This window comes from Bombina bombina, chromosome 3, assembly GCF_027579735.1.
Source record: "Bombina bombina isolate aBomBom1 chromosome 3, aBomBom1.pri, whole genome shotgun sequence".
Taxonomy (NCBI): domain Eukaryota; kingdom Metazoa; phylum Chordata; class Amphibia; order Anura; family Bombinatoridae; genus Bombina; species Bombina bombina.
Genome location: NC_069501.1, coordinates 99,652,330 through 99,665,149, shown reverse-complemented (window position 1 = coordinate 99,665,149; position 12,820 = coordinate 99,652,330). Strand labels below are relative to the sequence as shown.

The 12,820-nt window shown below is 35.0% G+C and overlaps 1 long non-coding RNA gene across 1 annotated transcript in view; it reads right to left on the bottom strand.

The window, feature by feature from the left end:
* LOC128651503 (uncharacterized) overlaps positions 1-12,820 on the bottom strand; it is a 45,189-nt gene that overhangs the window by 19,911 nt on the left and 12,458 nt on the right. Inside the window, exon 2 of the long non-coding RNA XR_008401100.1 lies at positions 2,073-2,287. This is a non-coding gene — a long non-coding RNA (uncharacterized LOC128651503). The remainder of the gene's footprint in view (positions 1-2,072; positions 2,288-12,820) is intronic.

The following is a 12,820-nucleotide window of genomic DNA, read 5'->3' as shown; positions in this document are numbered from 1 at the left end:
AGACATTAATGGCTGTGTGTTGAGTTATTTTGAAGGGACAGCAAATTTACACTGTTATACAGGCGGTACACTCACTACTTTACATTGTAGCAAAGTGTCAGTACTTCAGTGTTGTCACATGAAAAGATATAATAAAATATTTACAAAAATGTGAGGGGTGTACTCACTTTTGTGAGATACTGTATATATATATATATATATATATATATATATATATATATATATATATATATATGAATATCTTTACATAGTTAAAACCTTTATTAAAAATGAATACTGCATAAATATGTTTCTTCATGTTTTCATCTATTTAACTGCAAAGGGCTACAATGCACTTATATACAGTATATGTCTATATCTGTATAAATATGTATTTATGTGTTTATATGTGTATATTTGTCTGTAAATACATAAATACACATATAAATGCATCTGTACACACTCACACACTTATATATACATACATATCTATCTTTAGACATGCATATGTATGTATGTCTATGTTAAAGCCCTTTGCCTGCCCTTTTTTTTTACTAACTCCTGAGATCTTATATCTTTGAGCCCTTATAAGCTTTGTGTGCAATATTTTTTCTTAATTTTTCTTAGTGTTATTTTGAGTGTAACTATACTTTGTAATGTATTTTTGATGTATTTTGTGCAACTTTTTAGTTTTGCAAAACAGTTAACCAGAGTCTGAACTAATCATTCTAGTGTAAATTGTGATTGCGCTCAAGCGATTGCGTTTACTTTTAACTCATAATACAAGCGGTAAGCCAGACGAACTAAAACCCCCGTTATAAACCCCTTATCGCTCGAGCATAATCTGGCCTTTAGTGTTTAATGTCCCTTTAAATACAACTGTAGTGTTCTAAATCCTTACAAATGTATTTAATGCATTTTGTTTTCTATTTAAGGGGCAATGTAGGCAATATTTTTATTTTATGTTTAGAATAAATAACTAAGGGCCAGATTATGAGTGGAGCGCTATTTCGCGCTTACGCTAGAGCGTTAGAAGTAAACTTTTGCCTTTGTCGGGTTGCGCTCGTATTACGAGATGAAAGTACAAAGTTTGCTCTCTCACGCTAACCCGACATGCGCAAGCAACTTACGCGATAACGTATTCCCCCGTAGAAGTCAATGGAGTAAAAAAAGAGGGGAAAAAAATCCAACACCTTCACATGCGCTAACCCGACTGTGTATTCACATATGCGCTAACCCAACCGCGTAGTCAAAAATGCGCTAACCTGATCGAGTATTCACATATGCGCTATTCTAATGTATGCTAACCTAACATGAAAATATGAATATTGCACATTCCAATGTTCTTCATATATTTCAATATATATATAATGGTATTTTGTTACAATATACTGTATATCTATACATATATATATATATATTTATGATTATATATAGGTATAGATATATACAGATATATATAGGAATATCTATTTAGAAATACTTAGAACATATTCTTTATAAAGAACATTGGAGTGTGAAATATTTACAGTAAATACACACTATAACACTTTATTAAAAATGAATATTGCATTAATATGTTTTTTCATGTTTTCATCTACTTAACTGCAAAGGGCTCCAATACACTTATATATATTTATATATATGTGTATTTATGTATTTATATGTGTATATATGTCTATAAATGCATATGTACACACACGTAGATAGATAGATAAATAGATAGATAGATAGATAGATGTGTGTGTTGTATTTCTATGTTAAAGCCCTTTGCCTGCCTTTTTTTGTAACATTTGAGACCTCATATGTTTGAGCACTTATAACTTTTGTGAGCAATTTTTTTTTATTATTTTTTTGTAAATGTACTTTTTAATGTATTTTTTATGTCTTTTGTGACACTTTTATGTTCCACAAAACAGTTAACCAGAGCTCTTAAGTCGTAGTAATCATTCTATCATAAATCGTGATTGCGCTAGTGTGAGCACAATTTAACCTGCACGCATTGTGGAAAAAACTTGATATCACTTGAAGTTCCGTCAAAAATTATGTTTTATATAGATTGGAAGCCACATTTGTTTATAATGAATGTATACCTGTTTGTCTCCTTAACCGTAAAAAAAATGGAGGAACATCTGCATCTTTGGTGGGTAAAGGCAAGTTGCTTTTCTGGTATACTGCCTCAAAAGGATGACAACATGGATACAACATTTTTCATGTTTTCAGAGCTTCTTGTAGGACATCTGTGCCTCTTGGAGACAAGAAACTCATTTCTTCTTTGCCAACAGTCAGCAGCTTGTGCGCCTGCATCCTACAGATGTTGAGAGAGAAAAAAAAAAAATGGAAGCAACATTCAAACCCACAATTACATTCTTCAATTTACCTAAACAAAATTGGTTAACTTCTTTTAATTAAACTATGGAAAGTTCTTGCAATGTTTGTAACAATGTTTGTAGCAGTTATACATTACTGCAAACACTACATAGAGTGTGGAGGACAAACTCCTTAGCTCCTATGAGCCTACCTAGGTTTACTCTTAAACTATGAGAATATGTCACTGACCTATCAATGCAAATTTGATGGCTAAAGTAAATTGGAACACTTTTAAATTGTATGCTCTATCTGAATCATAACAATTAATTTTTATTTTACCATCCCTTTAAGCAGTGATGAAAAAAGTTATGAACTTAAAAATCCAACATATTAAAATTATATATATATATATAGTCCATGTAGAAAACAAGGTAACTGCACCACAGTACACAATCTTCTTTTAAAGGTGAAAAATCTTTATTTGAGGTTTAGCAACCAATAAAAAGCATCGTTTCGGACCTTCATAGTCCTTAATCATGCATGATTAAGGACTATGAAGGTCCGAAACGTCGCTTTTTATTGGTTGCTAAACCTCAAATAAAGATTTTTCACCTATAAAAGAAGATTGTGTACTGTGGTGCTGTTACCTTGTTTTCTACATGGACTGTATATGCTGGAGTTTGGCTGATACTCCTTGGTAACGTGCACACAGGTGGGGAAAAAATCTTACTAAAACCTATGGTGCTGGATTCAACTCACTTACTTCTTATATATATATATATATGTATATATATATATATATATATATATATATATATATATATATATATATATATATATATATATAGATAGAGATAAATTGCATGCTCTATCTTAATCACAAAAGCTTGCTTTGTCCTTTTAAAAATATGGTGCATTCATAACTGGGTATAAGCATTGCACACTACAAACCATAAAAAAAATCTGTGTCAAAGTGTGTCCCCATGAGAAATATGTGACCAGTGAATGACATGGCAGATTACACTGTAATCCTTTGCATTTATCATAATGAGGGTAATCTGTGCAACATACACACTTATCACAATCCTTTTCAAAGTGACAATATTTTTTATATTCTATGGCACCCAGTCATCTCAGGAATGAAATGAGCTCTCCTCTGTCCTGTCACTGGCATGCCTAACACAACTATTCGCATGAATGATTGCGTTTAAGATAGAACAGAATGTTTAGACATTCACAAAAGTATGCTGACCGAATGAAGCATTTATAATTTTAACATCATTATCTCTAAATATAATAACAGTGTCTATGCACAGCTCAGTTGTGTTAATATTGTCACGGGCCTTGATAGTTGTGTACCATATTTATAAACCCATTCACATGTTTTGCAAAAGAAGATAGAATGTTAAAATAGGCTAGATGGTCATTTGGAATGCTCAAAGTAATATGAATATCTCCAGCCTTTCCAATAATAAACAGCACCACATTACTTTCCAAAATAGCAAAGATAGTGGCTGCCAGACAGAACTTCTTGATGTCAAAAATCTAAGACTTGTACACCTCCTACTCTGTTAATAACAATTATGACAAGTCTAAATAGCTTCGTTAAAAAAAAGTCAGCATTAACATGTAGAAGAGAAGCCACATTATTTAAAAAGTTGTTTCCACCTTCAAATTTTAATAGCACCACATCAAAGTGCGCTATCTTTACAACTGATCTAGCCATTGCCAATATATATTGTGTAGCATCATGTACAACAGGTTGTGCAGCATTATAAAAGCAGAAATGTTCAATTTGGTGCACAGTATTACAAATTATTAGTACAATTTTGTTAGCAAAAATGGATTTAAGCAGGGTTACCACATATTTTATGATAACCTGACTCATTCTAATTTTTGCAAACAAGAATGTATTCTAGTCAAATCTGAAATTTGACCATCTAAATCTGACCATATTAAAGGGACATTGCTCTGTAAAATGTTCTCCCCATAAGGGCTAGATTATGAGTGGCGCGCTAATTTTTTTAGGTTTATCATGGCTCTTTGCGTGCGTCGGAAGTAGTGTGCATATTACAAGTTGAAAGTTAACGTGTTTGCTCGAGTGCAATTGAATCTAACACACATTGGGATAGCGTGACTTCAGAGCTCTGATAAAGAGGCCCATTTATCAAGCTCCGAATGGAGCTTGAGGGCCCGTGATTCTGGCGAGTCTTCAGAAACGCAACTTATGGAGCAGCGGTCTAAAGACTCCATAAACTGTCCACCTGCTCTGATGAGGCGGACAGAGATCGCCACAATTCAATTAATTGACCCCCCCTGGCCGCGAGTCTGCAGGGGGCGGCGTTGCACCAGCAGCTCACAAGAGCTGCTGGAGCAATGCTGAATACGGAGAACATATTGCTCTCCGCATTCAGCGATGTCTGTCGGACCTGATCCGCACTGTCGGATCAGGTCCGACAGACCTTTGATAAATAGGCCTCTAACTGTTACGCTCGACTAAAAAGTTGCACAAAACACTTTAAAATTACATATAAAAGCACAGTTCAACTCATAATAACACTATATAACAAAAAAGATTTAAAAAAGAAATTGCAATGAAAAAGTTATAAGGGCTTAAAGATATGAGGACATCAATATATCAATATATGTATAGAAATGTGTGGCAAAGAGATGGGATAGTGCCGGGACAGGCGGTGTCTAATGCAAAACCCAAAAACAATAAGCTTATAAAGGTGTATAACAAATGTCAATCAACATATGAGTATTAGCCTATAAAGGTCATCCAGAATAAATGGAAAATAAATGGAAAGTAAATAAATAAATAAATCCAAAAACTCAGTTCATATATATATATATATATATATATATATATATATATATATATATATATATACACACACAAACAAAATGATGAAAAAATAGAAAATAAACAAATAGATAGTTGATCACAGATATGAGGGTGATCTATATGATGGAAGATGAGTCCCAGTAATATTAGTAATAGAGTCACTTTCTATAGATGCAGATCGTGATTCCAAAATAGATGTGGTTCCTACTTACAGGAAATTACCTCAATCGATATGAGGTAAGTATAAAGCAATCCTGGAGAGCCTCAAAGGGGCATATGGGATGTCCGCCACTGGATCCGATTAAAAAACAGTGTACTGCCTTCTGTGTTTCCAGGAGTGGATTTAATGGCACTAGAAACTTTCCTCCACACGATGGTGGTCAATATGAATAAAAAGCAGAAACAGGAAAAATAGTGCAATGCTGTATGTATAATAGACTACTTAAATGCAAATGACACACCAATCCCTGTGGATTTTATGCTCACATATAGCACTCTCAATAGAGTATGAAGGTAATTTTAAGACATATAAGTTGTTATGTCCTGATACACTTTCCTGTCCTCTGTTGTACACCAGAAGCAGTGAGTGGTTCAGGTTTCAAATGTGGTTGGTGTATGAAAGTTCATAAAATAAAGGTATACAATAATCCTTTTTTTAAAAAAGCAAATAATGCACACAAAATAATAAAAACACTAAAACAAAGGTCACAATAATTAGTGACCGAACGCGTTTCGAAGGGTTAATCTGTATATCGTCCTTCTTCATCAGACGTTAAAACTAAATGGAAATTGTGTGTTCTTAAACCGGAGGCTGCAGCAAGTCTCTTAAGTAACTAGGATTCCTATTTGCAGTTGGTCGTCACGTGCTACGTGATATGTGAACGGTAATGTTATTGGCTTGCTAGTATCACATGTAAAGTGTCGTGTACTAAGTGTTGTAAGCCTGAAGGAATTCCTGTTTGGTATTGATGGTCACGTGTTTCGTGACTCTTAAACCATAATGTGATTGGTTCCTTGAAATTACATATGAGAAGTTTTCACTAAGAGCTGAAAAAAACTATTTCATATGCTGAGTGGTATAAACTTCATTGGTTGCTTATTCACTAACAGCAGACACGTGTTGCATGATTTTAGCGAAGTGAAGGGATTGGCTAAAGCTATATCACTGAAGTGCATGTAAAACCGAATCCCTATATAGGATATTATAAGTCGGATTCGTGGCTTGTCTTGGACTGGTGTGACATATGTGGATTATACGGGTAATTGCGTTTGTTTGTCATAAATTGGTATAATTTATATTAGAACGGCCTCACTGGACTCATAAATTCTATCCTTTACTATAAAAAGCTGCAATTAGTATTAGGTTATGCTACAAATGGCAGATGACTATACATAGCTTTCTAAATACGATACCTCAATCCCTCATTTTTCATTAAATTCTTTTTCTAATTATGATACTTTACTGCACAATTTAAAAAGCACTATAATAGTGAATAGGTTTAGGTTTTATTGCTAATAATAATAAAACTTTGTTTTGCTTAGATAGAACTGTAAAATTATATTGCCCTAAAGAGACTTTTTGTCTATCTGTAGGTGATGTGAAATTGGATATAAAATGATTAGTAATGAAATAATAGGTATACCTACATAATATTTCTAAATAAATAAATTTTGGATTGCTTTTCTGTTGACCACTGATGGATTTTGATTTATCTTTTAAGATACGTTGTCTATCCAAATTCCTTGCCTTATTTTTGGCTTCCAAATGAGTCCACTTGGATAGTCTTTCACTATAAATTTGTTGGTTAGCTCATCTGCCTCCTTGTCAAAGTCTTCTAGCTTGGAACAGTTTCTGCGCATCCTCTGAAACTGTCCATAAGGAATGTTTTTGATCCAACTTGGATTGTGGTTACTTTTTGCGTGTAGGTAACCATTACAATCTGTTTTTTTTTTATACAGTTTTGGTAGTTTTTGGTCTTCCTCAACGAAAAAAAACAAATCCAAGAAGTCAATCTCCTCATCATGAGTCTTACTGGTGAAGCTAAGGTTGTAATTATTCACATTAAGATAATCTACAAATTCTTTGAGTAGTTCCTCCGATCCTGACCATATCAAAAGAATGTCATCTATAAACGACCCCAAAAGATGATAAATTGGGAATAGAGGTTATTATTCCAGATGGATTCTTCTTCCTAGGTCCCCATATAAAGATTGGCATAGCTGGGGGTGAATTTCGTCCCCATAGCTGTGCCGCATTTTTGCAAATAGAACTCGTCCTCAAAAGAAAAATAATTCTTCTCAAGGACAAATTGTATTGCATTGATGATAAACAGTTTTCATTCCTCATCCTGATCTGTTTTGTTATTAAAGGGACAGTAAAGTAAAAAAATCTTTCATGATTTAAATAGGGCATGTAATTTTAAAAAACTTTCCATTTTACTTTTATTACCAATTTTGCTTTGTTCTCTTGGTATTCTTAGTTGAAAGCTAAATCTAGGAGGTTTATGTGCTAATTTCTTAGACCTTGAAGACTGCCTCTAATCTGAAATCATTTTGACAGTTTTTCATCACTAGAGGGCATTAGTTCATGTGTTTCATATAGATAACATTGAGCTCAGGCACGTGAAGCTCCTAGGAGTCAGCACTGATTGGCTAAAAATGCAAGTCTGTCAAAAGAACTGAAATAAGTGGGCAGTTTGCAGAGGCATAGATACAAGGTATTTACAGAGGTAAAAAGTATACTATTATAACTGTGTTTGTTATGCAAAATTGGGGAATGGGATTATCTACCTTTTTAAACAACAAAATTTCTTGTGTTTACTGTCCCTTTAAGCCAGATTTTCATAGATTCAATGCCTTTTCTATGTGGGATGTTAGTGTAAAAGGCACTAACATCCAGAGTTGCCCAGCAGTACGTGGTTTTCCATTTGATATTGCTTACTTTATTGTGTCTGCAGAGTCACATAAATAAGATTTTAGATGTGATACAAGAGGTTGTAAATAGATGTCAACAAACTCTGATAGTCTAGATGTTAAAGAATTTAAACCCGATACTATAAGGCATCCCGAAGGTTTGTTGATGCATTTATGCACCTTAGCGAGGTGATAAAAAATTGCTGTTGTGGGGTTTTCATTAAGCAAATACTTGAATTTGTTCTCATTTAAAACATTGGCAGCTTTTGCATCATCTAAAAGGCTCAGGTAATCTCTAATATAAGAATTGGTAGGGTCTCCCTTGAGTGCTATGTATGTGTTCTCATCATTTAGTAGGTTGTAGGCTTCCTCCAGATAGTCTTTTTAATTATGGATAGCTATCCCACTGCCTTTATCTGCTTATCTTATGATAGTGGTCATATTTTCCTTCAAGTTCAATAGAATACCCTTTTCTTTCTTGCTTAGATTGTCTTTTTTTATTTTATAATTTTTGCAGAAAGATTCCTCATATACCAGATTATAGAAAACTGGTATATGATTCCCCTTGGATTGTGTTGGAAAGAAAGTTGACTGGCGTTTCAAATTTCTATATTTAGCATATGAGATGACATTCTCTCCATTGGGTTCTATATCTAGCCTTTTGTATTGGGTGCTGGATTCCTGAAGTTCTAGGTCTTGAAGAACTATCAGTGCCTCAAGATCCTCGTTACTCAGACTTTGCGATTCTATGTCATTTGTTGCCTCTATTGAGTCTTTCATTTGTTTGGCATAATGTCTATTGAGAGTTAATTTTCTCACAATATTATATAAATCTATGAATAATTCAAACGGATTTGGACCTTTTGTGGGGGCGAAAGAAAGTCCCTTTTTCAGATTTTTTAGCTCATCTTGTTAAACATGTTTATATCTGTGTTGAGATTTCTATTTGTTTTCTTTTCTTTCTGTTTAGTTCTTGTTCCTCTCCTACATCCTCTCTGCTTCTTTCTATTCCTCTTTTTTGGCCCCTCCTTGACCATTCTGGGGCTAGTATGATCAGTGTTTGTTGTTTGTGTTGTTTGGTTTTGTCTTTTTGTTTTTTTGTTTGGGCCCTGGCCTAAAAAAGAAGTAGTGTTTTTGTGATGGAAGGACTGATGATTAGTGTTGCTATGATATCTGCGTGTGTTAGAAGTTCTACCAGGTGCTTTATTCTAGTTATAATTATAATTGTTTTGTTGTGTCCTTCTATGATTATGATTTTGAGCATGATTAGGTCTGTTTCTTTGTTCATTGTATTTAGCTCCTTGATTGTAATATGTGGTTTGCTTATCTCTATTAAAGTAATTTCTATTCTGAAAGGACTCATATTGTGTGTGTCTTTTTACAGGTTCCAATCTTGGGTTATTATTGTTATTTGGGAATTGGAAACTCGTGGAGTGTAATCTACTGTATGTTGAATTAGTCGAAAAATCAGCAGAATTTATGGTTGACCAATTTGTACTTTCCCTGTGTAAGGGGTAGTTTGTTTATCTTCCCAAACTTCATTATTATCCTCAACTTCTTTATCTGCTGTAATCTTGAGATTATAATCTCTTAAAAAATGTATTTCTTTTCTTGAGTTCTACTTCCTTGTCAAATTGATCTAGTTGTCTTTTGTTCTGTTTGTCTAGCTCAACATAGTAAACCTCTCCCTTAAAGAAATCTAATTTTTCCTTTATATCTTTAATTTGGTGAGTTAGATTATCTACTTTTTTGTTTTGATATTTTATTAAGATATTAATTAATTTGTTTGAACACTCTTCTAGAGCTGAGTTCCATTCTGTTAAGAGTTCCACTTCTGTATTGTCTATAATCATATCCTTTTTCTAGTCTAAGACCATTTGGAATTACTTCATATTTAAGATATCTTTCTAAATTGGTGCAATCGTGCCAATTTAGAAGTTGCTTTTTACTTAATTTCTCAAGATGTTCGAAAAGTTTTTTAGGGTTGGTTAAGTTTAAATTCTCTAACAGAATGGGATGTTCTTCATTAATAGACAAAATTGACGTGTGCTTGGGTCAAAATAGTTTCCATATTCATATACTGCCATAGCAATATCCTATATGGGTTATTTATATATAGATAGATGTTAAAGCTATGTATATGGATGTGTACAGTATAGCACACTTATTTAAACCAATTAATAATGCTTGAAGAATGCTTATAAAAACTATGTATACAACACAGTGTAGATTAGCAGCACTCTAAGTAGGATGCAGCCAAGAGAAGGGAAGTGATAGGATGTTTAGGAAAGCAAAGACTGGCGCTTCCACACTAAAGTGATAGTAAAGATACACTGATACTAAGGCAAACAGACACGCCCTTAACCTGCAGCTAAATCCCTACGCTTAGCATAGAGAGATCCCCTATCTAACTATGCTTAGCAAGGGTACAATGTGTGGCAAAGAGATGGGATAGCGCCAGGACAGGCTGTGTCTAATGCAAAACCCAAAAACAATAAGCTTATATAGGTGTATAACAAATGTCAATCAACATATGAGTATTAGCCTATAAAGGTCATCCAGAGTAAATTGAAAATAAATGGAAAGTAAATAAATAATTAATAATAAATAAATCCAAAAACTCAGTTCATATATACTGTATATACACAAAGTTATGAAAAAATAGAAAATAAACAAATAGATAGTTGATCACCGATATGAGGGTGATCTATATGATGGAAAATGAGTCCCAGTTATAGAGTCACTTTCTATAGATGCAGACCATGATTCCAAAATAGATGTGGTTCCTACTTCCAGGAAATTACCTCAATTGATATGAGGTAAGTATAAAGCAATCCTGGAGAGCCTCAAAGGGGCATATGGGATGTCTGCCGTTGGATCCAATTCAAAAGCTGTGTACTGCCTTCTGTGTTTCCGGGAGTGGATTTAATGGTACTAGAAACTTTCCTCCACACGATGGTGGTCAATATGAATAAAAAGCAGAAACAGCAAAAATAGTGCAATGCTGTATGTATAATAGAGTATTTAAATGCAAATGACACACCAATCCCTGTGGATTTTATGCTCACATCTAGCACTCTCAATAGAGTATGAGGTAATTGTAAGACATATAAGTTGTTATGTCCTGATACAAGTTCCTGTCCTCTGTTGTACACCAGAAGCAGTGAGTGGTTCAGGTTTCAAATGGGGTTGGTGTATGAAAGTTCATAAAATAAAGGTATACAATAATCCTTTTTTAAAAAAAGCAAATAATGCACACAAAATAATAAAAACACAAAAACAAAGGTCACAATAAGTGGTGATCGAATCACATAACGCGTTTCGAAGGGTTAATCTGTATATCGTCCTTCTTCATCAGAGGTTAAAACTAAATAGAAATTGTGTGTTCTTAAACCGGAGGCTGCGGCAAGCCTCTTAAGTAACTCAGATTTCTATTTGCTGTTGGTCGTCACGTGCTACGTGAAATGTGAACGGTAATGTTATTGGCTTGCTAGTATCACATGTAAAGTGTCGTGTACTAAGTTTTGTAAGCCTGAAGGAATTCCTGTTTGTTATTGATGGTCACGTGTTTCGTGACTCTTAAGCCATAATGTGATTGGTTCCTTAAAATTACATATGAGAAGGGGGGCGGAGCGAGCAGCCGACCATAATGGCCGCACTTCATTGAGGCTCCGTAGGCAGACCGGGTGTCTTGGCTCACAAAAGCAGCTAAACACAACAATGGTCAACTTCAACTGACTTTAAGCTGCACCTAGCACCTAAGCAGCTATTCCGGGAACTCGATCGCTCACCTTTCTGGCGTCTATACTACCGGAGCAAACTATTAGGCCTGGGGCCCTCACCGCAACCGTCGCCGCAAGAACTTTAACCCTGGATAGGACAAACGCCAGCACCTTCTGCTACAACCGACAACACAACACATCAGCTCTTAAAGTCCAGGGGCATCAACATCACTAAGCAAAGGATCTGCTGGGATCACCCCCGGACCGAATCAAGCAGAAACTGGTAAGGCACGAGCGCTTAATACATCGCCTTATGCTTAAATCTGACTTGACACACTGGGCAAGCTAGGAGTCGCTAAAGGAGGGGATCAAATGTAAATTCAATTAAGTAATTGGTAGTTAAAGTGGCGCACTCCTAAAACGAACGTTACCTAAGGGCAATTTGCAGCTGCGCTACCTTTTATCCCAGCCTATTACTGAGTTACTCTCAGGCACGAATTAAGTATAGAAAGCAACTCACGCACAAAAGACTCATACAGGGGAAAACATCTGTAGTAGGCAAAGAGGTCTACAGTGTGACGCACTTTTAAATCACATTGAGGAGCTGCCTAAGATTGACTGAAACACTGTTTGCATCACTACCCCTGTCCATCACAGTAAAGACCCAGGGACATAGAGTATTCTGGCACTAGCACAACCCAGTTCCTACTGTCCTTTACTAGCAGGACGATTTAAAACAGTAAGAAACCTGTGGTTACACGCAATAACTCTGAGTACTAAAAACTACTTTTGCAGTGCTACTTGGTTTTAATTTTTTACTTAACTTCCTAGACAATCTGGGAACCAGGTACAAAAGCATAGCAGCTTCAGCATTGGGAGAGCACATCATTCAATACTCGCTGCAAGGTGTGAGACATATAACCCTAATTCACTTGATCCCAATATTGTTGTACTCTTTACAGCTCACTTCAGACACGTACCTCCACTCCCTTTCCCGCCACACTGAGTTGTGACGGGTCATACCCCACTAACCCTTTACCGTGATCAC